The 23124-nt window shown below is 68.1% G+C and overlaps 11 non-coding genes across 11 annotated transcripts; all 11 read left to right on the forward strand.

The window, feature by feature from the left end:
- The first annotated feature begins 1196 nt into the window (after positions 1-1196).
- LOC131403660 (5S ribosomal RNA) lies at positions 1197-1317 on the forward strand. Its single transcript, XR_009219451.1, has one exon. It is a non-coding gene; the product is annotated as a 5S ribosomal RNA (ribosomal RNA).
- Positions 1318-3291: 1974 nt separating this feature from the next.
- On the forward strand, positions 3292-3410 carry LOC131403629 (5S ribosomal RNA). Its single transcript, XR_009219422.1, has one exon. It is a non-coding gene; the product is annotated as a 5S ribosomal RNA (ribosomal RNA).
- Positions 3411-5370: 1960 nt separating this feature from the next.
- Positions 5371-5489, forward strand: LOC131403640 (5S ribosomal RNA). The gene has a single exon (XR_009219433.1). It is a non-coding gene; the product is annotated as a 5S ribosomal RNA (ribosomal RNA).
- A 1951-nt stretch (positions 5490-7440) lies between these two features.
- Positions 7441-7559, forward strand: LOC131403652 (5S ribosomal RNA). The gene has a single exon (XR_009219444.1). It is a non-coding gene; the product is annotated as a 5S ribosomal RNA (ribosomal RNA).
- Positions 7560-9519: 1960 nt separating this feature from the next.
- On the forward strand, positions 9520-9638 carry LOC131403661 (5S ribosomal RNA). The gene has a single exon (XR_009219452.1). It is a non-coding gene; the product is annotated as a 5S ribosomal RNA (ribosomal RNA).
- Positions 9639-11585: 1947 nt separating this feature from the next.
- On the forward strand, positions 11586-11704 carry LOC131403662 (5S ribosomal RNA). The gene has a single exon (XR_009219453.1). It is a non-coding gene; the product is annotated as a 5S ribosomal RNA (ribosomal RNA).
- A 1939-nt stretch (positions 11705-13643) lies between these two features.
- Positions 13644-13762, forward strand: LOC131403630 (5S ribosomal RNA). Its single transcript, XR_009219423.1, has one exon. It is a non-coding gene; the product is annotated as a 5S ribosomal RNA (ribosomal RNA).
- Positions 13763-15722: 1960 nt separating this feature from the next.
- Positions 15723-15841, forward strand: LOC131403631 (5S ribosomal RNA). Its single transcript, XR_009219424.1, has one exon. It is a non-coding gene; the product is annotated as a 5S ribosomal RNA (ribosomal RNA).
- A 1952-nt stretch (positions 15842-17793) lies between these two features.
- LOC131403632 (5S ribosomal RNA) lies at positions 17794-17912 on the forward strand. The gene has a single exon (XR_009219425.1). It is a non-coding gene; the product is annotated as a 5S ribosomal RNA (ribosomal RNA).
- A 1960-nt stretch (positions 17913-19872) lies between these two features.
- On the forward strand, positions 19873-19991 carry LOC131403633 (5S ribosomal RNA). The gene has a single exon (XR_009219426.1). It is a non-coding gene; the product is annotated as a 5S ribosomal RNA (ribosomal RNA).
- A 1951-nt stretch (positions 19992-21942) lies between these two features.
- LOC131403634 (5S ribosomal RNA) lies at positions 21943-22061 on the forward strand. The gene has a single exon (XR_009219427.1). It is a non-coding gene; the product is annotated as a 5S ribosomal RNA (ribosomal RNA).
- Positions 22062-23124: the final 1063 nt, after the last annotated feature.

Raw genomic sequence — 23124 nt, forward strand, 5'->3', positions numbered from 1 at the left:
CGTTTGGCTCCTGGTGGATATCTCGCAGTCACTTTGGTTTCTAAAACATCGAAGGAAAATACCGTGAATCTGGCTGGCTGAGATGTTCCGTGTCCCCTCGCTCAGGCGCCTCGCTCTCTTCCCCCTGGTCCTGGCCCTGTCTGTCAGAGGTAGTGGAAGAGGTCCCCTGAGGACAACATTGCCCGAGCGGCACCGGACTCCTGAGACCGAGGCTGCGCGTCCTAGGGCCCCAGGAGTGATTGCCTGCCCCCAGGGCCACTGCCTTCCTTGCCTGAGGCCCAGCTCAAGCACGACCACCCTGCCGTGGGCAAGCTGCCTCTTCTGCAGAGGCTCTCTGTGTCTGTGTGTCTGTGCCGGTGGGGGTCTGTCTAGGTCGGTGTCTTGGATCCTCTCAGTGGCTCTGTCCTCTCCGCTCCCTCGCACAGGAGCTCTCCCTGCGTCCCCCACGGGGGGGGGACGAGCGTGGGCGGGGGTCTCAGTCTCGGTGGGGGGCGTGGGGGTAACGGTGCCCCGCCCCCCGCCCCGACGCGAACCGAGGGAGGGGCGGCGGGGGTTCCGCCGATGCCCTCTGGTCGCCAGGGTGGCTCGGGGTGGTTTGGGGCCCCTCGGGGCCGGGCCCGGAGCAGCGGCGGGCCAGGCCCCGGGCTGGGAGGCTCCTCGGGCCGAGGGGGCTCAGAGGAGCGCGGGCCGGGGGGGGCCCTGACGCCGCGACGCCTTCCCGCCGCACGGCCCGGAGCAGCCCGATCTCCTGCGACCTCGGGAGCGAGCCGAGCGGGGCGCGAGCCTGGAGACTCCCGGGATGGGGCGGGGAGAGCGCCTAGACTGGCGCCCCGCCCCCCGCCCGCGGTGGTGCCAGAGGCCTCCTCAGGGCCCTGGGCGGGCGGCAGGGCAGCGCACCGCAGGTTTGGCTGGCCAGGCGGCGGCGGCGGCGGGGCGGCGGCGCGGCGGCCTGGCGGCGGCGCGGCGGCGGCAGGTGGAGCGCGGCGGGCCGGCGGCAGCGGGCGGGGCGGGGGGGGGGCGGGGCGCCGGCGGCTTGTGAGCCTCACAGGGCTCTGGGGGGCGCGCGTCACAGAGCTCTGGGGGCGCGCGTCACAGGGCTCTGGGCGCGCGCCTGACAGGGGCCCTGGGGGCCCGCGTCACAGGGGGCCGGGGCGGCCCGGCGCGCCTTCTAGGGGCGCCCGGCGGCGGCCCCCGACGTCTACGGCCATACCACCCTGAACGCAGCCCAATCTCGTCTGATCTCGGAAGCTAAGCAGGGTCGGGCCTGGTTAGTACCTTGGATGGGAGACCGCCTGGGAATACCGGGTGCTGTAGGCTTTTTGCCTCCCGCCGTCTCCCTCTCCTTTTGCCACCGCCCCCAGCGCGGCTCCCTCGGCACAACCGGCCGGCCCCCTCCGGCCTCCGCGCCCCGCCCCCCCGACCCCCACCGCTGCCCAGCTGCTGCCCGTGTGCGCGACAGCCGCCCCAGCGCGCGGGCAGGCTGTTCGAAGCCCAGCCCTTCAACCTCGCGGCCCCCCCCCACCGGGACCCCCGGGCCCACTGGGGCCCGGCGTGACCCCCGACTCCGCGCTCGTGGGCTCCCTGTGTCCTCGGCCTCTTCCCAGCCGCTAGGGGCCCGACAGACCCGAGCAGTTCACTTCGGCCGCCCCAACCAGTTGGTAGCGTCATCGCGGTCGCGTCGGAGAGAATGGATTCCGTTCCCCCGTAGGGGGGAGGGGGGGGCCAACGGATCAGAAAGCTACAAGCAGCAAATACTTCTTCCGGAGCTGAGGCACCACAGGAACCTGGTGAAGGTTTTCAGAAGACCGTCTGCAAAAGGACAGGGGAAAATTGGTTAGGGGAGCATTTCAGGCAGTTCATCCAAAACGCCACGGCTTCTGGATTTTCTGATGTTTGTGGTGTGTCTCAATCAAGTTAGTGCGTTGTTCTCACTTGTGATCTCACTCAAAATAAACGTTCGTTTCCGCCCCTGTGTCTCGACGTGTCACTTTTCATTTATTTATCTTTGTTTGTTTTTCTCAAAGAAGTCCCCTTCCCCAGTTTGATAACTTTCCGGCCCCACGTGACCGGCATCCCTTTTTCTTTTTCTTCCTGGCCCTGCCTTTACTTGAAATATTGACGTTTGGCTCCTGGTGGATATCTCGCAGTCACTTTGGTTTCTAAAACATCGAAGGAAAATACCGTGAATCTGGCTGGCTGAGATGTTCCGTGTCCCCTCGCTCAGGCGCCTCGCTCTCTTCCCCCTGGTCCTGCCCTGTCTGTCAGAGGTAGTGGAAGAGTCCCCTGAGACAACATTGCCCGAGCGGCACCGGACTCCTGAGACCGAGGCTGCGCGTCCCTACGGGCCCCCAGGAGTGATTGCCTGCCCCAGGGCCACTGCCTCCTTGCCTGAGGCCCAGCTCAGCACGACCACCCTGCCGTGGGCAAGCTGCCTCTTCTGCAGAGGCTCTCTGTGTCTGTGTGTCTGTGCCGGTGGGGGTCTGTCTAGGGTCGGTGTCTTGGATCCTCTCAGTGGCTCTGTCTCTCCGCTCCCTCGCACAGGAGCTCTCTGCGTCCCCACGGGGGGGACGAGCGTGGGCGGGGTCTCAGTCTCGGTGGGGGGCGTGGGGGTAACGGTGCCCCGCCCCCCGCCCCGACGCGAACCCGAGGGAGGGCGGCGGGGTTCCGCCGATGCCCTCTGGTCGCCAGGGGTGGCTCGGGGGGTGGTTTGGGGCCCCTCGGGGCCGGCCCGGAGCAGCGGCGGCCAGGCCCCCGGGCTGGGAGGCTCCTCGGCGCCGGAGGGGGCTCAGAGGAGCGCGGGCCGGGGGGCCCTGACCGCCCGCGACGCCCTCCCCGCCGCAGGGCCCGGAGCAGCCCGATCTCCTGCGACCCTCGGGAGCGAGCCGAGCGGGCGCGAGCCTGGAGACTCCCGGGATGGGGCGGGAGAGCGCCTAGACTGGCGCCCCCGCCCCCCGCCCGCGGGGTGCCAGAGGCCTCTCAGGCCCTGGGCGGGCGGCAGGGCAGCGCACCGCAGGGTTTGGCTGGCCAGGCGGCGGCGGCGGCGGCGGCGGCGGCGGCGGCGGCGGCGGCAGGTGGAGCGCGGCGGGCCGGCGGCAGCGGGCGGGGCGGGGGGGGGGCGGGGCGCCGGCGGCTTGTGAGCCTCACAGGGCTCTGGGGGCGCGCGTCACAGAGCTCTGGGGGCGCGCGTCACAGGGCTCTGGGCGCGCGCCTGACAGGGGCCTGGGGGCCCGCGTCACAGGGGCCGGGGCGGCCCGGCGCGCCTTCTTAGGGGCGCCCGGCGGCGGCCCCGACGTCTACGGCCATACCACCCTGAACGCGCCCGATCTCGTCTGATCTCGGAAGCTAAGCAGGGTCGGGCCTGGTTAGTACTTGGATGGGAGACCGCCTGGGAATACCGGGTGCTGTAGGCTTTTTGCCTCCCGCCGTCTCCCTCTCCTTTTGCCACCGCCCCCAGCGCGGCTCCCTCGGCACACCGGCCGCCCCCTCCGGCCTCCGCGCCCGCCCCCACCCCCACCGCTGCCCAGCTGCTGCCCGTGTGCGCGACAGCCGCCCAGGCGCGGGCAGGCTGTCGAAGCCCAGCCCTTCAACCTCGCGGCCCCCCCCACCGGGACCCCGGGCCCACTGGGGCCCGGCGTGACCCCGACTCCGCGCTCGTGGGCTCCCTGTGTCCTCGGCCTCTTCCCAGCCGCTAGGGGCCCGACAGACCCGAGCAGTTCACTCGGCCGCCCCAACCAGTTGGTAGCGTCATCGCGGTCGCGTCGGAGAGAATGGATTCCGTTCCCCCGTAGGGGGAGGGGGGGGCCAACGGATCAGAAAGCTACAAGCAGCAAATACTTCTTCCGGAGCTGAGGCACCACAGGAACCTGGTGAAGGTTTTCAGAAGACCGTCTGCAAAAGGACAGGGGAAAATGGGTTAGGGGAGCATTTCAGGCAGTTCATCCAAAACGCCACGGCTTCTGGATTTTCTGATGTTTGTGGTGTGTCTCAATCAAGTTAGTGCGTTGTTCTCACTTGTGATCTCACTCAAAATAAACGTTCGTTTCCGCCCCTGTGTCTCGACGTGTCACTTTTCATTTATTTATCTTTGTTTGTTTGTTTTTCTCAAAGAAGTCCCCTTCCCCAGTTTGATAACTTTCCGGCCCCACGTGACCGGCATCCTTTTTCTTTTTCTTCCTGGCCCTGCCTTTACTTGAAATATTGACGTTTGGCTCCTGGTGGATATCTCGCAGTCACTTTGGTTTCTAAAACATCGAAGGAAAATACCGTGAATCTGGCTGGCTGAGATGTTCCGTGTCCCCTCGCTCAGGCGCCTCGCTCTCTTCCCCCTGGTCCTGGCCCTGTCTGTCAGAGGTAGTGGAAGAGTCCCCTGAGACAACATTGCCCGAGCGGCACCGGACTCCTGAGACCGAGGCTGCACGTCCTAGGGCCCCAGGAGTGATTGCCTGCCCCAGGGCCACTGCCTCCTTGCCTGAGGCCCAGCTCAAGCACGACCACCCTGCCGTGGGCAAGCTGCCTCTTCTGCAGAGGCTCTCTGTGTCTGTGTGTCTGTGCCGGTGGGGGTCTGTCTAGGTCGGTGTCTTGGATCCTCTCAGTGGCTCTGTCTCTCCGCTCCCTCGCGCAGGAGCTCTCCTGCGTGCCCACGGGGGGGACGAGCGTGGGCGGGGTCTCAGTCTCGGTGGGGGGCGTGGGGGTAACGGTGCCCCGCCCCCCGCCCCGACGCGAACCGAGGGAGGGCGGCGGGGTTCCGCCGATGCCCTCTGGTCGCCAGGGTGGCTCGGGGTGGTTTGGGGCCCCTCGGGGCCGGCCCGGAGCAGCGGCGGCCAGGCCCCGGGCTGGGAGGCTCCTCGGGCCGGAGGGGGGCTCAGAGGAGCGCGGGCCGGGGGGCCCTGACGCCGCGACGCCTCCCGCCGCAGGGCCCGGAGCAGCCCGATCTCCTGCGACCTCGGGAGCGAGCCGAGCGGGCGCGAGCCTGGAGACTCCCGGGATGGGGCGGGAGAGCGCCTAGACTGGCGCCCCGCCCCCCGCCCGCGGGGTGCCAGAGGCCTCTCAGGCCCTGGGCGGGCGGCAGGGCAGCGCACCGCAGGGTTTGGCTGGCCAGGCGGCGGCGGCGGCGGCGGCGGCGGCGGCGGCGGCGGCGGCGGCAGGTGGAGCGCGGCGGGCCGGCGGCAGCGGGCGGGGCGGGGGGGGGGGGGGGGCGGGGCGCCGGCGGCTTGTGAGCCTCACAGGGCTCTGGGGGCGCGCGTCACAGAGCTCTGGGGGCGCGCGTCACAGGGCTCTGGGCGCGCGCCTGACAGGGGCCTGGGGGCCCGCGTCACAGGGGCCGGGGCGGCCCGGCGCGCCTTCTTAGGGGCGCCCGGCGGCGGCCCCGACGTCTACGGCCATACCACCCTGAACGCGCCCGATCTCGTCTGATCTCGGAAGCTAAGCAGGGTCGGGCCTGGTTAGTACTTGGATGGGAGACCGCCTGGGAATACCGGGTGCTGTAGGCTTTTTGCCTCCCGCCGTCTCCCTCTCCTTTTGCCACCGCCCCCAGCGCGGCTCCCTCGGCACACCGGCCGCCCCTCCGGCCTCCGCGCCCGCCCCCACCCCCACCGCTGCCCAGCTGCTGCCCGTGTGCGCGACAGCCGCCCAGGCGCGGGCAGGCTGTCGAAGCCCAGCCCTTCAACCTCGCGGGCCCCCCCCACCGGGACCCCGGGCCCACTGGGGCCCGGCGTGACCCCGACTCCGCGCTCGTGGGCTCCCTGTGTCCTCGGCCTCTTCCCAGCCGCTAGGGGCCCGACAGACCCGAGCAGTTCACTCGGCCGCCCCAACCAGTTGGTAGCGTCATCGCGGTCGCGTCGGAGAGAATGGATTCCGTTCCCCCGTAGGGGGAGGGGGGGGCCAACGGATCAGAAAGCTACAAGCAGCAAATACTTCTTCCGGAGCTGAGGCACCACAGGAACCTGGTGAAGGTTTTCAGAAGACCGTCTGCAAAAGGACAGGGGAAAATGGGTTAGGGGAGCATTTCAGGCAGTTCATCCAAAACGCCACGGCTTCTGGATTTTCTGATGTTTGTGGTGTGTCTCAATCAAGTTAGTGCGTTGTTCTCACTTGTGATCTCACTCAAAATAAACGTTCGTTTCCGCCCCTGTGTCTCGACGTGTCACTTTTCATTTATTTATCTTTGTTTGTTTGTTTTTCTCAAAGAAGTCCCCTTCCCCAGTTTGATAACTTTCCGGCCCCACGTGACCGGCATCCTTTTTCTTTTTCTTCCTGGCCCTGCCTTTACTTGAAATATTGACGTTTGGCTCCTGGTGGATATCTCGCAGTCACTTTGGTTTCTAAAACATCGAAGGAAAATACCGTGAATCTGGCTGGCTGAGATGTTCCGTGTCCCCTCGCTCAGGCGCCTCGCTCTCTTCCCCCTGGTCCTGGCCCTGTCTGTCAGAGGTAGTGGAAGAGTCCCCTGAGACAACATTGCCCGAGCGGCACCGGACTCCTGAGACCGAGGCTGCGCGTCCTAGGGCCCCAGGAGTGATTGCCTGCCCCAGGGCCACTGCCTCCTTGCCTGAGGCCCAGCTCAAGCACGACCACCCTGCCGTGGGCAAGCTGCCTCTTCTGCAGAGGCTCTCTGTGTCTGTGTGTCTGTGCCGGTGGGGGTCTGTCTAGGTCGGTGTCTTGGATCCTCTCAGTGGCTCTGTCTCTCCGCTCCCTCGCACAGGAGCTCTCCTGCGTCCCCACGGGGGGGACGAGCGTGGGCGGGGTCTCAGTCTCGGTGGGGGGCGTGGGGGTAACGGTGCCCCGCCCCCCGCCCCGACGCGAACCGAGGGAGGGCGGCGGGGTTCCGCCGATGCCCTCTGGTCGCCAGGGTGGCTCGGGGTGGTTTGGGGCCCCTCGGGGCCGGCCCGGAGCAGCGGCGGCCAGGCCCCGGGCTGGGAGGCTCCTCGGGCCGGAGGGGGCTCAGAGGAGCGCGGGCCGGGGGGCCCTGACGCCGCGACGCCTCCCGCCGCAGGGCCCGGAGCAGCCCGATCTCCTGCGACCTCGGGAGCGAGCCGAGCGGGCGCGAGCCTGGAGACTCCCGGGATGGGGCGGGAGAGCGCCTAGACTGGCGCCCCGCCCCCCGCCCGCGGGGTGCCAGAGGCCTCTCAGGCCCTGGGCGGGCGGCAGGGCAGCGCACCGCAGGGTTTGGCTGGCCAGGCGGCGGCGGCGGCGGCGGCGGCGGCGGCGGCGGCGGCGGCAGGTGGAGCGCGGCGGGCCGGCGGCAGCGGGCGGGGCGGGGGGGGGGGCGGGGCGCCGGCGGCTTGTGAGCCTCACAGGGCTCTGGGGGCGCGCGTCACAGAGCTCTGGGGGCGCGCGTCACAGGGCTCTGGGCGCGCGCCTGACAGGGGCCTGGGGGCCCGCGTCACAGGGGCCGGGGCGGCCCGGCGCGCCTTCTTAGGGGCGCCCGGCGGCGGCCCCGACGTCTACGGCCATACCACCCTGAACGCGCCCGATCTCGTCTGATCTCGGAAGCTAAGCAGGGTCGGGCCTGGTTAGTACTTGGATGGGAGACCGCCTGGGAATACCGGGTGCTGTAGGCTTTTTGCCTCCCGCCGTCTCCCTCTCCTTTTGCCACCGCCCCCAGCGCGGCTCCCTCGGCACACCGGCCGCCCCTCCGGCCTCCGCGCCCGCCCCCACCCCCACCGCTGCCCAGCTGCTGCCCGTGTGCGCGACAGCCGCCCAGGCGCGGGCAGGCTGTCGAAGCCCAGCCCTTCAACCTCGCGGCCCCCCCCACCGGGACCCCGGGCCCACTGGGGCCCGGCGTGACCCCGACTCCGCGCTCGTGGGCTCCCTGTGTCCTCGGCCTCTTCCCAGCCGCTAGGGGCCCGACAGACCCGAGCAGTTCACTCGGCCGCCCCAACCAGTTGGTAGCGTCATCGCGGTCGCGTCGGAGAGAATGGATTCCGTTCCCCCGTAGGGGGAGGGGGGGGCCAACGGATCAGAAAGCTACAAGCAGCAAATACTTCTTCCGGAGCTGAGGCACCACAGGAACCTGGTGAAGGTTTTCAGAAGACCGTCTGCAAAAGGACAGGGGAAAATGGGTTAGGGGAGCATTTCAGGCAGTTCATCCAAAACGCCACGGCTTCTGGATTTTCTGATGTTTGTGGTGTGTCTCAATCAAGTTAGTGCGTTGTTCTCACTTGTGATCTCACTCAAAATAAACGTTCGTTTCCGCCCCTGTGTCTCGACGTGTCACTTTTCATTTATTTATCTTTGTTTGTTTGTTTTTCTCAAAGAAGTCCCCTTCCCCAGTTTGATAACTTTCCGGCCCCACGTGACCGGCATCCTTTTTCTTTTTCTTCCTGGCCCTGCCTTTACTTGAAATATTGACGTTTGGCTCCTGGTGGATATCTCGCAGTCACTTTGGTTTCTAAAACATCGAAGGAAAATACCGTGAATCTGGCTGGCTGAGATGTTCCGTGTCCCCTCGCTCAGGCGCCTCGCTCTCTTCCCCCTGGTCCTGGCCCTGTCTGTCAGAGGTAGTGGAAGAGTCCCCTGAGACAACATTGCCCGAGCGGCACCGGACTCCTGAGACCGAGGCTGCGCGTCCTAGGGCCCCAGGAGTGATTGCCTGCCCCAGGGCCACTGCCTCCTTGCCTGAGGCCCAGCTCAAGCACGACCACCCTGCCGTGGGCAAGCTGCCTCTTCTGCAGAGGCTCTCTGTGTCTGTGTGTCTGTGCCGGTGGGGGTCTGTCTAGGTCGGTGTCTTGGATCCTCTCAGTGGCTCTGTCTCTCCGCTCCCTCGCGCAGGAGCTCTCCTGCGTGCCCACGGGGGGGACGAGCGTGGGCGGGGTCTCAGTCTCGGTGGGGGGCGTGGGGGTAACGGTGCCCCGCCCCCCGCCCCGACGCGAACCGAGGGAGGGCGGCGGGGTTCCGCCGATGCCCTCTGGTCGCCAGGGTGGCTCGGGGTGGTTTGGGGCCCCTCGGGGCCGGCCCGGAGCAGCGGCGGCCAGGCCCCGGGCTGGGAGGCTCCTCGGGCCGGAGGGGGCTCAGAGGAGCGCGGGCCGGGGGGCCCTGACGCCGCGACGCCTCCCGCCGCAGGGCCCGGAGCAGCCCGATCTCCTGCGACCTCGGGAGCGAGCCGAGCGGGCGCGAGCCTGGAGACTCCCGGGATGGGGCGGGAGAGCGCCTAGACTGGCGCCCCGCCCCCCGCCCGCGGGGTGCCAGAGGCCTCTCAGGCCCTGGGCGGGCGGCAGGGCAGCGCACCGCAGGGTTTGGCTGGCCAGGCGGCGGCGGCGGCGGCGGCGGCGGCGGCGGCGGCGGCGGCGGCAGGTGGAGCGCGGCGGGCCGGCGGCAGCGGGCGGGGCGGGGGGGGGGGGGGGGCGGGGCGCCGGCGGCTTGTGAGCCTCACAGGGCTCTGGGGGGCGCGCGTCACAGAGCTCTGGGGGCGCGCGTCACAGGGCTCTGGGCGCGCGCCTGACAGGGGCCTGGGGGCCCGCGTCACAGGGGCCGGGGCGGCCCGGCGCGCCTTCCTTAGGGGCGCCCGGCGGCGGCCCCGACGTCTACGGCCATACCACCCTGAACGCGCCCGATCTCGTCTGATCTCGGAAGCTAAGCAGGGTCGGGCCTGGTTAGTACTTGGATGGGAGACCGCCTGGGAATACCGGGTGCTGTAGGCTTTTTGCCTCCCGCCGTCTCCCTCTCCTTTTGCCACCGCCCCCAGCGCGGCTCCCCTCGGCACACCGGCCCGCCCCCTCCGGCCTCCGCGCCCGCCCCCACCCCCACCGCTGCCCAGCTGCTGCCCGTGTGCGCGACAGCCGCCCAGGCGCGGGCAGGCTGTCGAAGCCCAGCCTTCAACCTCGCGGCCCCCCCCACCGGGACCCCGGGCCCACTGGGGCCCGGCGTGACCCCGACTCCGCGCTCGTGGGCTCCCTGTGTCCTCGGCCTCTTCCAGCCGCTAGGGGCCCGACAGACCCGAGCAGTTCACTCGGCCGCCCCAACCAGTTGGTAGCGTCATCGCGGTCGCGTCGGAGAGAATGGATTCCGTTCCCCCGTAGGGGGAGGGGGGGGCCAACGGATCAGAAAGCTACAAGCAGCAAATACTTCTTCCGGAGCTGAGGCACCACAGGAACCTGGTGAAGGTTTTCAGAAGACCGTCTGCAAAAGGACAGGGGAAAATGGGTTAGGGGAGCATTTCAGGCAGTTCATCCAAAACGCCACGGCTTCTGGATTTTCTGATGTTTGTGGTGTGTCTCAATCAAGTTAGTGCGTTGTTCTCACTTGTGATCTCACTCAAAATAAACGTTCGTTTCCGCCCCTGTGTCTCGACGTGTCACTTTTCATTTATTTATCTTTGTTTGTTTGTTTTTCTCAAAGAAGTCCCCTTCCCCCAGTTTGATAACTTTCCCGGCCCCACGTGACCGGCATCCTTTTTCTTTTTCTTCCTGGCCCTGCCTTTACTTGAAATATTGACGTTTGGCTCCTGGTGGATATCTCGCAGTCACTTTGGTTTCTAAAACATCGAAGGAAAATACCGTGAATCTGGCTGGCTGAGATGTTCCGTGTCCCCTCGCTCAGGCGCCTCGCTCTCTTCCCCCTGGTCCTGGCCCTGTCTGTCAGAGGTAGTGGAAGAGTCCCCTGAGACAACATTGCCCGAGCGGCACCGGACTCCTGAGACCGAGGCTGCGCGTCCTAGGGCCCCAGGAGTGATTGCCTGCCCCAGGGCCACTGCCTCCTTGCCTGAGGCCCAGCTCAAGCACGACCACCCCTGCCGTGGGCAAGCTGCCTCTTCTGCAGAGGCTCTCTGTGTCTGTGTGTCTGTGCCGGTGGGGGTCTGTCTAGGTCGGTGTCTTGGATCCTCTCAGTGGCTCTGTCTCTCCGCTCCCTCGCGCAGGAGCTCTCCTGCGTCCCCACGGGGGGGACGAGCGTGGGCGGGGTCTCAGTCTCGGTGGGGGGCGTGGGGGTAACGGTGCCCCGCCCCCCGCCCCGACGCGAACCGAGGGAGGGCGGCGGGGTTCCGCCGATGCCCTCTGGTCGCCAGGGTGGCTCGGGGTGGTTTGGGGCCCCTCGGGGCCGGCCCGGAGCAGCGGCGGCCAGGCCCCGGGCTGGGAGGCTCCTCGGGCCGGAGGGGGCTCAGAGGAGCGCGGGCCGGGGGGCCCTGACGCCGCGACGCCTCCCGCCGCACGGCCCGGAGCAGCCCGATCTCCTGCGACCTCGGGAGCGAGCCGAGCGGGCGCGAGCCTGGAGACTCCCGGGATGGGGCGGGAGAGCGCCTAGACTGGCGCCCCGCCCCCCGCCCGCGGGGTGCCAGAGGCCTCTCAGGCCCTGGGCGGGCGGCAGGGCAGCGCACCGCAGGGTTTGGCTGGCCAGGCGGCGGCGGCGGCGGCGGCGGCGGCGGCGGCGGCAGGTGGAGCGCGGCGGGCCGGCGGCAGCGGGCGGGGCGGGGGGGGGGCGGGGCGCCGGCGGCTTGTGAGCCTCACAGGGCTCTGGGGGCGCGCGTCACAGAGCTCTGGGGGCGCGCGTCACAGGGCTCTGGGCGCGCGCCTGACAGGGGCCTGGGGGCCCGCGTCACAGGGGCCGGGGCGGCCCGGCGCGCCTTCTTAGGGGCGCCCGGCGGCGGCCCCGACGTCTACGGCCATACCACCCTGAACGCGCCCGATCTCGTCTGATCTCGGAAGCTAAGCAGGGTCGGGCCTGGTTAGTACTTGGATGGGAGACCGCCTGGGAATACCGGGTGCTGTAGGCTTTTTGCCTCCCGCCGTCTCCCTCTCCTTTTGCCACCGCCCCCAGCGCGGCTCCCTCGGCACACCGGCCGCCCCTCCGGCCTCCGCGCCCGCCCCCACCCCCACCGCTGCCCAGCTGCTGCCCGTGTGCGCGACAGCCGCCCAGGCGCGGGCAGGCTGTCGAAGCCCAGCCCTTCAACCTCGCGGCCCCCCCCACCGGGACCCCGGGCCCACTGGGGCCCGGCGTGACCCCGACTCCGCGCTCGTGGGCTCCCTGTGTCCTCGGCCTCTTCCCAGCCGCTAGGGGCCCGACAGACCCGAGCAGTTCACTCGGCCGCCCCAACCAGTTGGTAGCGTCATCGCGGTCGCGTCGGAGAGAATGGATTCCGTTCCCCCGTAGGGGGAGGGGGGGGCCAACGGATCAGAAAGCTACAAGCAGCAAATACTTCTTCCGGAGCTGAGGCACCACAGGAACCTGGTGAAGGTTTTCAGAAGACCGTCTGCAAAAGGACAGGGGAAAATGGGTTAGGGGAGCATTTCAGGCAGTTCATCCAAAACGCCACGGCTTCTGGATTTTCTGATGTTTGTGGTGTGTCTCAATCAAGTTAGTGCGTTGTTCTCACTTGTGATCTCACTCAAAATAAACGTTCGTTTCCGCCCCTGTGTCTCGACGTGTCACTTTTCATTTATTTATCTTTGTTTGTTTGTTTTTCTCAAAGAAGTCCCCTTCCCCAGTTTGATAACTTTCCGGCCCCACGTGACCGGCATCCTTTTTCTTTTTCTTCCTGGCCCTGCCTTTACTTGAAATATTGACGTTTGGCTCCTGGTGGATATCTCGCAGTCACTTTGGTTTCTAAAACATCGAAGGAAAATACCGTGAATCTGGCTGGCTGAGATGTTCCGTGTCCCCTCGCTCAGGCGCCTCGCTCTCTTCCCCCTGGTCCTGGCCCTGTCTGTCAGAGGTAGTGGAAGAGTCCCCTGAGACAACATTGCCCGAGCGGCACCGGACTCCTGAGACCGAGGCTGCGCGTCCTAGGGCCCCAGGAGTGATTGCCTGCCCCAGGGCCACTGCCTCCTTGCCTGAGGCCCAGCTCAAGCACGACCACCCTGCCGTGGGCAAGCTGCCTCTTCTGCAGAGGCTCTCTGTGTCTGTGTGTCTGTGCCGGTGGGGGTCTGTCTAGGTCGGTGTCTTGGATCCTCTCAGTGGCTCTGTCTCTCCGCTCCCTCGCGCAGGAGCTCTCCTGCGTCCCCACGGGGGGGACGAGCGTGGGCGGGGTCTCAGTCTCGGTGGGGGGCGTGGGGGTAACGGTGCCCCGCCCCCCGCCCCGACGCGAACCGAGGGAGGGCGGCGGGGTTCCGCCGATGCCCTCTGGTCGCCAGGGTGGCTCGGGGTGGTTTGGGGCCCCTCGGGGCCGGCCCGGAGCAGCGGCGGCCAGGCCCCGGGCTGGGAGGCTCCTCGGGCCGGAGGGGGCTCAGAGGAGCGCGGGCCGGGGGGCCCTGACGCCGCGACGCCTCCCGCCGCACGGCCCGGAGCAGCCCGATCTCCTGCGACCTCGGGAGCGAGCCGAGCGGGCGCGAGCCTGGAGACTCCCGGGATGGGGCGGGAGAGCGCCTAGACTGGCGCCCCGCCCCCCGCCCGCGGGGTGCCAGAGGCCTCTCAGGCCCTGGGCGGGCGGCAGGGCAGCGCACCGCAGGGTTTGGCTGGCCAGGCGGCGGCGGCGGCGGCGGCAGTTGGAGCGCGGCGGGCCGGCGGCAGCGGGCGGGGCGGGGGGGGGGGGGGGGGGGGGCGGGGCGCCGGCGGCTTGTGAGCCTCACAGGGCTCTGGGGGCGCGCGTCACAGAGCTCTGGGGGCGCGCGTCACAGGGCTCTGGGCGCGCGCCTGACAGGGGCCTGGGGGCCCGCGTCACAGGGGCCGGGGCGGCCCGGCGCGCCTTCTTAGGGGCGCCCGGCGGCGGCCCCGACGTCTACGGCCATACCACCCTGAACGCGCCCGATCTCGTCTGATCTCGGAAGCTAAGCAGGGTCGGGCCTGGTTAGTACTTGGATGGGAGACCGCCTGGGAATACCGGGTGCTGTAGGCTTTTTGCCTCCCGCCGTCTCCCTCTCCTTTTGCCACCGCCCCCAGCGCGGCTCCCTCGGCACACCGGCCGCCCCTCCGGCCTCCGCGCCCGCCCCCACCCCCACCGCTGCCCAGCTGCTGCCCGTGTGCGCGACAGCCGCCCAGGCGCGGGCAGGCTGTCGAAGCCCAGCCCTTCAACCTCGCGGCCCCCCCCACCGGGACCCCGGGCCCACTGGGGCCCGGCGTGACCCCGACTCCGCGCTCGTGGGCTCCCTGTGTCCTCGGCCTCTTCCCAGCCGCTAGGGGCCCGACAGACCCGAGCAGTTCACTCGGCCGCCGCAACCAGTTGGTAGCGTCATCGCGGTCGCGTCGGAGAGAATGGATTCCGTTCCCCCGTAGGGGGAGGGGGGGGGCCAACGGATCAGAAAGCTACAAGCAGCAAATACTTCTTCCGGAGCTGAGGCACCACAGGAACCTGGTGAAGGTTTTCAGAAGACCGTCTGCAAAAGGACAGGGGAAAATGGGTTAGGGGAGCATTTCAGGCAGTTCATCCAAAACGCCACGGCTTCTGGATTTTCTGATGTTTGTGGTGTGTCTCAATCAAGTTAGTGCGTTGTTCTCACTTGTGATCTCACTCAAAATAAACGTTCGTTTCCGCCCCTGTGTCTCGACGTGTCACTTTTCATTTATTTATCTTTGTTTGTTTGTTTTTCTCAAAGAAGTCCCCTTCCCCAGTTTGATAACTTTCCGGCCCCACGTGACCGGCATCCTTTTTCTTTTTCTTCCTGGCCCTGCCTTTACTTGAAATATTGACGTTTGGCTCCTGGTGGATATCTCGCAGTCACTTTGGTTTCTAAAACATCGAAGGAAAATACCGTGAATCTGGCTGGCTGAGATGTTCCGTGTCCCCTCGCTCAGGCGCCTCGCTCTCTTCCCCCTGGTCCTGGCCCTGTCTGTCAGAGGTAGTGGAAGAGTCCCCTGAGACAACATTGCCCGAGCGGCACCGGACTCCTGAGACCGAGGCTGCGCGTCCTAGGGCCCCAGGAGTGATTGCCTGCCCCAGGGCCACTGCCTCCTTGCCTGAGGCCCAGCTCAAGCACGACCACCCTGCCGTGGGCAAGCTGCCTCTTCTGCAGAGGCTCTCTGTGTCTGTGTGTCTGTGCCGGTGGGGGTCTGTCTAGGTCGGTGTCTTGGATCCTCTCAGTGGCTCTGTCTCTCCGCTCCCTCGCGCAGGAGCTCTCCTGCGTCCCCACGGGGGGGACGAGCGTGGGCGGGGTCTCAGTCTCGGTGGGGGGCGTGGGGGTAACGGTGCCCCGCCCCCCGCCCCGACGCGAACCGAGGGAGGGCGGCGGGGTTCCGCCGATGCCCTCTGGTCGCCAGGGTGGCTCGGGGTGGTTTGGGGCCCCTCGGGGCCGGCCCGGAGCAGCGGCGGCCAGGCCCCGGGCTGGGAGGCTCCTCGGGCCGGAGGGGGCTCAGAGGAGCGCGGGCCGGGGGGCCCTGACGCCGCGACGCCTCCCGCCGCACGGCCCGGAGCAGCCCGATCTCCTGCGACCTCGGGAGCGAGCCGAGCGGGCGCGAGCCTGGAGACTCCCGGGATGGGGCGGGAGAGCGCCTAGACTGGCGCCCCGCCCCCCGCCCGCGGGGTGCCAGAGGCCTCTCAGGCCCTGGGCGGGCGGCAGGGCAGCGCACCGCAGGGTTTGGCTGGCCAGGCGGCGGCGGCGGCGGCGGCGGCGGCGGCGGCGGCGGCGGCGGCGGCGGCGGCAGGTGGAGCGCGGCGGGCCGGCGGCAGCGGGCGGGGCGGGGGGGGCGGGGTGCCGGCGGCTTGTGAGCCTCACAGGGCTCTGGGGGCGCGCGTCACAGAGCTCTGGGGGCGCGCGTCACAGGGCTCTGGGCGCGCGCCTGACAGGGGCCTGGGGGCCCGCGTCACAGTGGCCGGGGCGGCCCGGCGCGCCTTCTTAGGGGCGCCCGGCGGCGGCCCCGACGTCTACGGCCATACCACCCTGAACGCGCCCGATCTCGTCTGATCTCGGAAGCTAAGCAGGGTCGGGCCTGGTTAGTACTTGGATGGGAGACCGCCTGGGAATACCGGGTGCTGTAGGCTTTTTGCCTCCCGCCGTCTCCCTCTCCTTTTGCCACCGCCCCCAGCGCGGCTCCCTCGGCACACCGGCCGCCCCTCCGGCCTCCGCGCCCGCCCCCACACCCACCGCTGCCCAGCTGCTGCCCGTGTGCGCGACAGCCGCCCAGGCGCGGGCAGGCTGTCGAAGCCCAGCCCTTCAACCTCGCGGCCCCCCCCACCGGGACCCCGGGCCCACTGGGGCCCGGCGTGACCCCGACTCCGCGCTCGTGGGCTCCCTGTGTCCTCGGCCTCTTCCCAGCCGCTAGGGGCCCGACAGACCCGAGCAGTTCACTCGGCCGCCCCAACCAGTTGGTAGCGTCATCGCGGTCTCGTGGGAGAGAATGGATTCCGTTCCCCCGTAGGGGGAGGGGGGGGCCAACGGATCAGAAAGCTACAAGCAGCAAATACTTCTTCCGGAGCTGAGGCACCACAGGAACCTGGTGAAGGTTTTCAGAAGACCGTCTGCAAAAGGACAGGGGAAAATGGGTTAGGGGAGCATTTCAGGCAGTTCATCCAAAACGCCACGGCTTCTGGATTTTCTGATGTTTGTGGTGTGTCTCAATCAAGTTAGTGCGTTGTTCTCACTTGTGATCTCACTCAAAATAAACGTTCGTTTCCGCCCCTGTGTCTCGACGTGTCACTTTTCATTTATTTATCTTTGTTTGTTTGTTTTTCTCAAAGAAGTCCCCTTCCCCAGTTTGATAACTTTCCGGCCCCACGTGACCGGCATCCTTTTTCTTTTTCTTCCTGGCCCTGCCTTTACTTGAAATATTGACGTTTGGCTCCTGGTGGATATCTCGCAGTCACTTTGGTTTCTAAAACATCGAAGGAAAATACCGTGAATCTGGCTGGCTGAGATGTTCCGTGTCCCCTCGCTCAGGCGCCTCGCTCTCTTCCCCCTGGTCCTGGCCCTGTCTGTCAGAGGTAGTGGAAGAGTCCCCTGAGACAACATTGCCCGAGCGGCACCGGACTCCTGAGACCGAGGCTGCGCGTCCTAGGGCCCCAGGAGTGATTGCCTGCCCCAGGGCCACTGCCTCCTTGCCTGAGGCCCAGCTCAAGCACGACCACCCTGCCGTGGGCAAGCTGCCTCTTCTGCAGAGGCTCTCTGTGTCTGTGTGTCTGTGCCGGTGGGGGTCTGTCTAGGTCGGTGTCTTGGATCCTCTCAGTGGCTCTGTCTCTCCGCTCCCTCGCGCAGGAGCTCTCCTGCGTCCCCACGGGGGGGACGAGCGTGGGCGGGGTCTCAGTCTCGGTGGGGGGCGTGGGGGTAACGGTGCCCCGCCCCCCGCCCCGACGCGAACCGAGGGAGGGCGGCGGGGTTCCGCCGATGCCCTCTGGTCGCCAGGGTGGCTCGGGGTGGTTTGGGGCCCCTCGGGGCCGGCCCGGAGCAGCGGCGGCCAGGCCCCGGGCTGGGAGGCTCCTCGGGCCGGAGGGGGCTCAGAGGAGCGCGGGCCGGGGGGCCCTGACGCCGCGACGCCTCCCGCCGCACGGCCCGGAGCAGCCCGATCTCCTGCGACCTCGGGAGCGAGCCGAGCGGGCGCGAGCCTGGAGACTCCCGGGATGGGGCGGGAGAGCGCCTAGACTGGCGCCCCGCCCCCCGCCCGCGGGGTGCCAGAGGCCTCTCAGGCCCTGGGCGGGCGGCAGGGCAGCGCACCGCAGGGTTTGGCTGGCCAGGCGGCGGCGGCGGCGGCGGCGGCGGCGGCGGCGGCAGGTGGAGCGCGGCGGGCCGGCGGCAGCGGGCGGGGCGGGGGGGGGGGGGGGGGGGCGGGGCGCCGGCGGCTTGTGAGCCTCACAGGGCTCTGGGGGCGCGCGTCACAGAGCTCTGGGGGCGCGCGTCACAGGGCTCTGGGCGCGCGCCTGACAGGGGCCTGGGGGCCCGCGTCACAGGGGCCGGGGCGGCCCGGCGCGCCTTCTTAGGGGCGCCCGGCGGCGGCCCCGACGTCTACGGCCATACCACCCTGAACGCGCCCGATCTCGTCTGATCTCGGAAGCTAAGCAGGGTCGGGCCTGGTTAGTACTTGGATGGGAGACCGCCTGGGAATACCGGGTGCTGTAGGCTTTTTGCCTCCCGCCGTCTCCCTCTCCTTTTGCCACCGCCCCCAGCGCGGCTCCCTCGGCACACCGGCCGCCCCTCCGGCCTCCGCGCCCGCCCCCACCCCCACCGCTGCCCAGCTGCTGCCCGTGTGCGCGACAGCCGCCCAGGCGCGGGCAGGCTGTCGAAGCCCAGCCCTTCAACCTCGCGGCCCCCCCCACCGGGACCCCGGGCCCACTGGGGCCCGGCGTGACCCCGACTCCGCGCTCGTGGGCTCCCTGTGTCCTCGGCCTCTTCCCAGCCGCTAGGGGCCCGACAGACCCGAGCAGTTCACTCGGCCGCCGCAACCAGTTGGTAGCGTCATCGCGGTCGCGTCGGAGAGAATGGATTCCGTTCCCCCGTAGGGGGAGGGGGGGGCCAACGGATCAGAAAGCTACAAGCAGCAAATACTTCTTCCGGAGCTGAGGCACCACAGGAACCTGGTGAAGGTTTTCAGAAGACCGTCTGCAAAAGGACAGGGGAAAATGGGTTAGGGGAGCATTTCAGGCAGTTCATCCAAAACGCCACGGCTTCTGGATTTTCTGATGTTTGTGGTGTGTCTCAATCAAGTTAGTGCGTTGTTCTCACTTGTGATCTCACTCAAAATAAACGTTCGTTTCCGCCCCTGTGTCTCGACGTGTCACTTTTCATTTATTTATCTTTGTTTGTTTGTTTTTCTCAAAGAAGTCCCCTTCCCCAGTTTGATAACTTTCCGGCCCCACGTGACCGGCATCCTTTTTCTTTTTCTTCCTGGCCCTGCCTTTACTTGAAATATTGACGTTTGGCTCCTGGTGGATATCTCGCAGTCACTTTGGTTTCTAAAACATCGAAGGAAAATACCGTGAATCTGGCTGGCTGAGATGTTCCGTGTCCCCTCGCTCAGGCGCCTCGCTCTCTTCCCCCTGGTCCTGGCCCTGTCTGTCAGAGGTAGTGGAAGAGTCCCCTGAGACAACATTGCCCGAGCGGCACCGGACTCCTGAGACCGAGGCTGCGCGTCCTAGGGCCCCAGGAGTGATTGCCTGCCCCAGGGCCACTGCCTCCTTGCCTGAGGCCCAGCTCAAGCACGACCACCCTGCCGTGGGCAAGCTGCCTCTTCTGCAGAGGCTCTCTGTGTCTGTGTGTCTGTGCCGGTGGGGGTCTGTCTAGGTCGGTGTCTTGGATCCTCTCAGTGGCTCTGTCTCTCCGCTCCCTCGCGCAGGAGCTCTCCTGCGTCCCCACGGGGGGGACGAGCGTGGGCGGGGTCTCAGTCTCGGTGGGGGGCGTGGGGGTAACGGTGCCCCGCCCCCCGCCCCGACGCGAACCGAGGGAGGGCGGCGGGGTTCCGCCGATGCCCTCTGGTCGCCAGGGTGGCTCGGGGTGGTTTGGGGCCCCTCGGGGCCGGCCCGGAGCAGCGGCGGCCAGGCCCCGGGCTGGGAGGCTCCTCGGGCCGGAGGGGGCTCAGAGGAGCGCGGGCCGGGGGGCCCTGACGCCGCGACGCCTCCCGCCGCACGGCCCGGAGCAGCCCGATCTCCTGCGACCTCGGGAGCGAGCCGAGCGGGCGCGAGCCTGGAGACTCCCGGGATGGGGCGGGAGAGCGCCTAGACTGGCGCCCCGCCCCCCGCCCGCGGGGTGCCAGAGGCCTCTCAGGCCCTGGGCGGGCGGCAGGGCAGCGCACCGCAGGGTTTGGCTGGCCAGGCGGCGGCGGCGGCGGCGGCGGCGGCGGCGGCGGCGGCGGCGGCGGCGGCGGCAGGTGGAGCGCGGCGGGCCGGCGGCAGCGGGCGGGGCGGGGGGGGGCGGGGTGCCGGCGGCTTGTGAGCCTCACAGGGCTCTGGGGGCGCGCGTCACAGAGCTCTGGGGGCGCGCGTCACAGGGCTCTGGGCGCGCGCCTGACAGGGGCCTGGGGGCCCGCGTCACAGGGGCCGGGGCGGCCCGGCGCGCCTTCTTAGGGGCGCCCGGCGGCGGCCCCGACGTCTACGGCCATACCACCCTGAACGCGCCCGATCTCGTCTGATCTCGGAAGCTAAGCAGGGTCGGGCCTGGTTAGTACTTGGATGGGAGACCGCCTGGGAATACCGGGTGCTGTAGGCTTTTTGCCTCCCGCCGTCTCCCTCTCCTTTTGCCACCGCCCCCAGCGCGGCTCCCTCGGCACACCGGCCGCCCCTCCGGCCTCCGCGCCCGCCCCCACACCCACCGCTGCCCAGCTGCTGCCCGTGTGCGCGACAGCCGCCCAGGCGCGGGCAGGCTGTCGAAGCCCAGCCCTTCAACCTCGCGGCCCCCCCCCACCGGGACCCCGGGCCCACTGGGGCCCGGCGTGACCCCGACTCCGCGCTCGTGGGCTCCCTGTGTCCTCGGCCTCTTCCCAGCCGCTAGGGGCCCGACAGACCCGAGCAGTTCACTCGGCCGCCCCAACCAGTTGGTAGCGTCATCGCGGTCGCGTCGGAGAGAATGGATTCCGTTCCCCCGTAGGGGGAGGGGGGGGCCAACGGATCAGAAAGCTACAAGCAGCAAATACTTCTTCCGGAGCTGAGGCACCACAGGAACCTGGTGAAGGTTTTCAGAAGACCGTCTGCAAAAGGACAGGGGAAAATGGGTTAGGGGAGCATTTCAGGCAGTTCATCCAAAACGCCACGGCTTCTGGATTTTCTGATGTTTGTGGTGTGTCTCAATCAAGTTAGTGCGTTGTTCTCACTTGTGATCTCACTCAAAATAAACGTTCGTTTCCGCCCCTGTGTCTCGACGTGTCACTTTTCATTTATTTATCTTTGTTTGTTTGTTTTTCTCAAAGAAGTCCCCTTCCCCAGTTTGATAACTTTCCGGCCCCACGTGACCGGCATCCTTTTTCTTTTTCTTCCTGGCCCTGCCTTTACTTGAAATATTGACGTTTGGCTCCTGGTGGATATCTCGCAGTCACTTTGGTTTCTAAAACATCGAAGGAAAATACCGTGAATCTGGCTGGCTGAGATGTTCCGTGTCCCCTCGCTCAGGCGCCTCGCTCTCTTCCCCCTGGTCCTGGCCCTGTCTGTCAGAGGTAGTGGAAGAGTCCCCTGAGACAACATTGCCCGAGCGGCACCGGACTCCTGAGACCGAGGCTGCGCGTCCTAGGGCCCCAGGAGTGATTGCCTGCCCCAGGGCCACTGCCTCCTTGCCTGAGGCCCAGCTCAAGCACGACCACCCTGCCGTGGGCAAGCTGCCTCTTCTGCAGAGGCTCTCTGTGTCTGTGTGTCTGTGCCGGTGGGGGTCTGTCTAGGTCGGTGTCTTGGATCCTCTCAGTGGCTCTGTCTCTCCGCTCCCTCGCGCAGGAGCTCTCCTGCGTGCCCACGGGGGGGACGAGCGTGGGCGGGGTCTCAGTCTCGGTGGGGGGCGTGGGGGTAACGGTGCCCCGCCCCCCGCCCCGACGCGAACCGAGGGAGGGCGGCGGGGTTCCGCCGATGCCCTCTGGTCGCCAGGGTGGCTCGGGGTGGTTTGGGGCCCCTCGGGGCCTGCCCGGAGCAGCGGCGGCCAGGCCCCGGGCTGGGAGGCTCCTCGGGCCGGAGGGGGCTCAGAGGAGCGCGGGCCGGGGGGCCCTGACGCCGCGACGCCTCCCGCCGCAGGGCCCGGAGCAGCCCGATCTCCTGCGACCTCGGGAGCGAGCCGAGCGGGCGCGAGCCTGGAGACTCCCGGGATGGGGCGGGAGAGCGCCTAGACTGGCGCCCCGCCCCCCGCCCGCGGGGTGCCAGAGGCCTCTCAGGCCCTGGGCGGGCGGCAGGGCAGCGCACCGCAGGGTTTGGCTGGCCAGGCGGCGGCGGCGGCGGCGGCGGCGGCGGCGGCGGCGGCGGCGGCAGGTGGAGCGCGGCGGGCCGGCGGCAGCGGGCGGGGCGGGGGGGGCGGGGCGCCGGCGGCTTGTGAGCCTCACAGGGCTCTGGGGGCGCGCGTCACAGAGCTCTGGGGGCGCGCGTCACAGGGCTCTGGGCGCGCGCCTGACAGGGGCCTGGGGGCCCGCGTCACAGGGGCCGGGGCGGCCCGGCGCGCCTTCTTAGGGGCGCCCGGCGGCGGCCCCGACGTCTACGGCCATACCACCCTGAACGCGCCCGATCTCGTCTGATCTCGGAAGCTAAGCAGGGTCGGGCCTGGTTAGTACTTGGATGGGAGACCGCCTGGGAATACCGGGTGCTGTAGGCTTTTTGCCTCCCGCCGTCTCCCTCTCCTTTTGCCACCGCCCCCAGCGCGGCTCCCTCGGCACACCGGCCGCCCCTCCGGCCTCCGCGCCCGCCCCCACCCCCACCGCTGCCCAGCTGCTGCCCGTGTGCGCGACAGCCGCCCAGGCGCGGGCAGGCTGTCGAAGCCCAGCCCTTCAACCTCGCGGCCCCCCCCCACCGGGACCCCGGGCCCACTGGGGCCCGGCGTGACCCCGACTCCGCGCTCGTGGGCTCCCTGTGTCCTCGGCCTCTTCCCAGCCGCTAGGGGCCCGACAGACCCGAGCAGTTCACTCGGCCGCCCCAACCAGTTGGTAGCGTCATCGCGGTCGCGTCGGAGAGAATGGATTCCGTTCCCCCGTAGGGGGAGGGGGGGGCCAACGGATCAGAAAGCTACAAGCAGCAAATACTTCTTCCGGAGCTGAGGCACCACAGGAACCTGGTGAAGGTTTTCAGAAGACCGTCTGCAAAAGGACAGGGGAAAATGGGTTAGGGGAGCATTTCAGGCAGTTCATCCAAAACGCCACGGCTTCTGGATTTTCTGATGTTTGTGGTGTGTCTCAATCAAGTTAGTGCGTTGTTCTCACTTGTGATCTCACTCAAAATAAACGTTCGTTTCCGCCCCTGTGTCTCGACGTGTCACTTTTCATTTATTTATCTTTGTTTGTTTGTTTTTCTCAAAGAAGTCCCCTTCCCCAGTTTGATAACTTTCCGGCCCCACGTGACCGGCATCCTTTTTCTTTTTCTTCCTGGCCCTGCCTTTACTTGAAATATTGACGTTTGGCTCCTGGTGGATATCTCGCAGTCACTTTGGTTTCTAAAACATCGAAGGAAAATACCGTGAATCTGGCTGGCTGAGATGTTCCGTGTCCCCTCGCTCAGGCGCCTCGCTCTCTTCCCCCTGGTCCTGGCCCTGTCTGTCAGAGGTAGTGGAAGAGTCCCCTGAGACAACATTGCCCGAGCGGCACCGGACTCCTGAGACCGAGGCTGCGCGTCCTAGGGCCCCAGGAGTGATTGCCTGCCCCAGGGCCACTGCCTCCTTGCCTGAG

The sequence above is a fragment of the Diceros bicornis genome, unplaced genomic scaffold (assembly GCF_020826845.1).
Source record: "Diceros bicornis minor isolate mBicDic1 unplaced genomic scaffold, mDicBic1.mat.cur scaffold_751_ctg1, whole genome shotgun sequence".
In the NCBI taxonomy this organism is placed as follows: Eukaryota; Metazoa; Chordata; class Mammalia; order Perissodactyla; family Rhinocerotidae; genus Diceros; species Diceros bicornis.